The sequence below is a fragment of the Leucoraja erinacea genome, chromosome 1 (assembly GCF_028641065.1).
Source record: "Leucoraja erinacea ecotype New England chromosome 1, Leri_hhj_1, whole genome shotgun sequence".
NCBI lineage: Eukaryota > Metazoa > Chordata > Chondrichthyes > Rajiformes > Rajidae > Leucoraja > Leucoraja erinaceus.
Window position 1 is genome coordinate 13,635,108 of NC_073377.1, and position 4,839 is coordinate 13,639,946.

Consider the following 4,839-nt stretch of genomic DNA (forward strand, 5'->3'; position numbering starts at 1 on the left):
GGATGACACAACCCTGATTGGACTGATCCAGGATGGGGAGGAATCTGCCTACAGATAGGAAGTGACACAGCTGCGTCCTGGTGCCTTCGTAACAATCTGGAGCTCAATGCTCTTAAGACGGTGGAATTGATAGTAGACTTTAGGAGAGCTCCCACTCCCCTCCCCCCGCTTACCATCAACAACACCACAGTCACATCTGAGGAATCCTTTAAGTTCCTTGGAACCATCTCCAAGGACTTTAAATGGGGAGGCACCATCGACTAGTCAAAAAGGCCCAACAGAGGATGTACTTCCTGCGGCAAACACAATCAGCCACAGGTAATGATGGTCCAATTCTATACAGCCAACGTAGAGTCTGTCCTCACCTCCTCCATCATGGTCTGGTTTGGCTCAGCCACCAAGCACGACATCCGCAGGCTGCAGCGAATCGTTCGATCAGCTGAGAAGGTTGTTGGCTGCAACCTTCCCCCCATTGACAAACTGCACACTGCAAGAGCCAGGAAGCGAGCGGGTAAGATCATCTCTGACCCCTCTCACCCTGGCCACAAATTCTTTGAATCACTTCCCTCTAGAAGGCGACTCTGGACTGTCAAAGCCACCACAGCCAGACATAAAAACAGTTTTTTTCCGCTCGAGCAGTAGCTCTACTCAATAACCAAGTCTGTAGCCTCCTTTTGCTCTGGTATTTTATTTCATTCACATGTTTAAACTATAATGTTTTATTCTTAATGGTTTATTGTATGTCGTGTTGTTACTTGCGAGCGGAGCATCAAGGCAAACTCCTTGAATGTGTACATACTTGGCCAATAAACTTATTCATTCATTCATTCATTCATTCAAGGAATCGTGCTCTATTGTTGCATCTGTGCTTCAGAAGTCTTGTGTTGTGAGCAGGAAAATCCCACCGATAGTATGCACACAAAACCTGTGTATGGTACCCAGGTTATGGTATGGTAAAAGGAAGAAAAGATATAGATGACGATTCGGGTCGAGACCCTTCCTCAGAATGTGAGTCAGAGGAAAGGGAAACGAGATATAGACGGTTATATAGAACAAATGAATGAAAGATATGCAAAAATAAATGATGATCACAGAAACGGTCCAAGTTGGCTGTGGCTAGTTGATAACCTAGTACGACTAGGGTACAGAGAAGAGAGGTGGTGCAAGAGTTACTTGAAGTTAGAGAAATCCATTTCATACCGCTGGGTTGTAAGCTGCCCAAGCGAAATATGAGGTGCTGTTCCTCCAATTTGCATTTGGCCTCTCTGATAATGTTGGAGGCCCAGGAAAGAAAAGTCAGTATGGGAATGGGAAGTTAAAGTATTTGGCAACCGGGTCATCACATAGGCCATTGGACTGATCACAGTGTTCAGTGAAACGATTGCCCAGTCATTGGCACTGGGTCAGGTTCAGGTCCTGCCCGCACGGCAACTTACAAAGGCCGCTAGTAAAGAGCTGAAATGGCTCAGCAGGTCAGGCAGTATACCTGGAGAACATGGAAATGTGAATGTTTCAGGTTGAGACCCTTCTTCGGACATTGTAGTGGAAGACGAGAAGAAAGCAGGTAAAGGGGAGTGGTAGGACCTGGGTGGCGGGTATAAACACTGCTTTCAGTAACAAGAATTTTTTTTTTGCTATTAAAAATACCTTTATTTTTGAAAATCCTGCAGAAAAAGTAACGTTGTTATTGCAAGGCTGAAACTCCCCAGCCTCAAACCTTCTTTTTTGCATTAACACAATCGTTTTTATAATGTGATTTTCTATGAGGTTTCTTAGAAATGCGGTTTTCACTTTGTAGAGTATCGTGGAACGGCAGATGCTAGAATCTTGAGCAAAATGCTGGAGTATCTCAGCAACGTGAGGGAATGGATAAAGCAACGCCTTGAGTCGGGTCCCTATAGGCTGATTCGGCAGGGTGGAAGTAGGTGTAGTCAAGGTTACCGTGGGAGTCAGCCAGAATGTAGAAACAAAGAACTGTAGATGCAGATTTATACAAAAGAGACACAAGGTGCTGGAATAACTCAGCGAGTCAGACAGCAGAAAGTTAAAGGTCGACACAGGGCTTGATAGGCCGCTGGCTGGAACAAAGGTGGAAAAATAAGAAAGGAAGGAAGGTGTGATACAGATTTAAAGTGTGGTCGATTGTAAAGCCAGAGGGAGGAAATTAGTAGGTGGTGGTGAATGGTGGGGAGAAGTAGGTGGGAGTCTAGGTGGGCCTCAGGGTCGGGAAGGGGAAAGAGAGGGGGGTGGGATAGAGAATATACAGTCTGCATTGTAGCACATCAATTCCATAAAGTCCAATGTCCTCAACGGGTGGAAGGGGAATTGGACAGTACTTTAGCTTATAATAGGACCGTTCAGCAGTCTGATGACAAAGGTGAAGAAGCTGTTTGTTGCATTCTGCAACCTAATTGCCCAGATCCTTGGATAAGATCAACCTCATTCAATCCTGAAATATTCAGATCTAAACTTCTTGCATATCAACCATTTACCTTGTAATTGAAGATTCAACAGGCCTTTTCTCGGCTCTAGAGTTCTTGTCAGTTCAAGTTAGTCCTATTCTGTGCAATAATTATTCCTGTCATTTCAGTAATCAATCTGATTACCATCTACCTCATACGGTCTGCACTTCACATCCTTACGTTAAAATTATATTAACCCCAATTTCCTTCCACAAAACAATATTGATTTAGCCTAATCACATATGGTTTAAATTCTCCATTATTACTTCAACAATTTTACACGAGTCAGTCATACCAAGTTACACAACACTTCCATAAAAGTGTTTAAGAAGGAACTGCAGATGCTGGAAAATTGAAGGTACACAAAAATGCTGGAGAAACTCAGCGGGTGCAGCAGCATCCATGGAGCGAAGGAGATCGGCCCGAAACGTTGCCTAAACCCTTCTCCAGACTTCCATAAAAGTATTTGGGGTGCCTTATGGGATGCTAAGCATGTTACCTTCATACAAAGCCTTGATCTGTTTTAAAACGTTTCAAATTTTCTCCCGCTACTGACAGAGATTTGCCTTCTCAAATACCAAGAGTTTAATCTCATGCTTTCTTTAAAAAAAAATGTAGCTAATGTTAAGGTCAGAAAAGAAAAGCCTTGTTGAATAAACATCAACAGCTATCAAAAACCACTACTTCCATTATAAATCTAAGAGTTCTAACCCCATGTCTACATGGAACAAATATTTCCTGCTTGGTTGACACATTACATAGTAATTTCACATGTCAGGGACAATATTACAAATTAGATACATAAAACCAGGGAACCAATTCTAATCATTTCTTACAATTCTGCTCAGATGTCCGATTCAAAACGAAAACAGATATAATGTACTCCTAATGTCCAAATAGTACAGACATTTGCTATTATGTTTCTTTGCTTGCCTCATAATATCCCACTCACCTTGAGGCTCAGTACTGTAACCTGTCCTTTGCTTTGCTGTAAATGATCAAGGTCTGAAGAAGGGTCTCGACCCGAAACGTCACCTATTCTTCACTCCATAGATGCTGCCTCACCCACTGAGTTTCCCCAGCACTTTTGTCTACCCAAGGTCTTCATGGGTGTATTGTTTAGAGGAAACACGAGTGACATTAATGGATTATAAATAGAATGTAAAGATTTGATGACACTATAAATTTCAAGGAACATGTTCTTTCTAAGCAAAAAATATGCTGAAGCAACTTTAGGGGTCAGGCAGCATCCGAGGAAATGGACAGTTTAGGTCAGGACACTTCCTCAGGACCGTAGGATCCCAACCCGCAATATCATCTGATCAATATCACCAATGCTGCCTGACATGCTGTGTTCCTCCAGCACTTTATAATCTGTTGAAGATTCCATCCATAGTCTCTTGTACCCCTATGTTCTTTCTAAGGGTTCTCAATGCCCATTAATTGGACTAGAGTAAGCACTAATCAAAAATCAAGTTCTGCTGATAACAGTCAATGCTTCTTTTGAAGATAAAGATAAATACATTTATATCTCCTCCATCTACTTAATTGTGCAGATAAGTGGTCATTGATAATGTAAAGTATTCTTTGTCATTCAGACCTTCCGGTCTGAACAAAATTACACTTGCCTGAAGCACTGCAATGTTTGCATTGTGATTTAGTACATTAATTTTGACACATTCAAATAAGCAATACTTGAAATAATACACAAACTGGAGGAACACCTCATTCTGCCAAGGTCTACAACTCAAACTGAGTTCTCCAATTTCAGATATCCCTCTCCCCAGTCCCTCTATCCACCCACTCTCATCCCTTTTAGCTTGCCTCTCTCTTATCACCGAGCATCACCCCCCATTCAATCCATCTTCCCATCACCCTGACTCCCATCAGGTCACCTCCTCCAGCACTGTTGTCATCTACCCCTCCCACCTCCCTTATTTGGTCCCAAACTCAATTTTTCCTTATCCCAGATTCCATCATTTGCAGTCCCTTAGTTATCTCCATCAATCACTTCCCAGCCTTTCTCCACCCCACTATTCCCCACCTGACTCCATCCACCAAGCTTCCCCATTTCATTTGGATCCATCTATTACCTGCCAGCTCTTACCTGCCCTCCTTATCTCATTATACTGGCTGAACTTTCAGTTCAGAGAAAATGCCTTGACCCGAATCATTGTTTGTCCATTTCCCTCGAGTTCTTCCACAACTGTTCCCCCCCCAATAAGGTAGCTGTCCAAAAGTCATGGATGAAACCAGTGCTCCTTCTATTACATACAAATAATGCATTTTTAAAGCTATATTTTAACTGCATTTCAAACTCAATATATCCGAGGCTGCCCAATGAGGTAATGCAATAAACATGGAATTTGAGACTAAA

The 4,839-nt window shown here is 42.4% G+C and overlaps 1 protein-coding gene across 2 annotated transcripts in view; it reads right to left on the reverse strand.

The window, feature by feature from the left end:
- Positions 1-4,839, reverse strand: part of ccdc142 (coiled-coil domain containing 142) — a 363,715-nt gene that overhangs the window by 123,145 nt on the left and 235,731 nt on the right. The gene's annotated exons all lie outside the window — the stretch shown is intronic.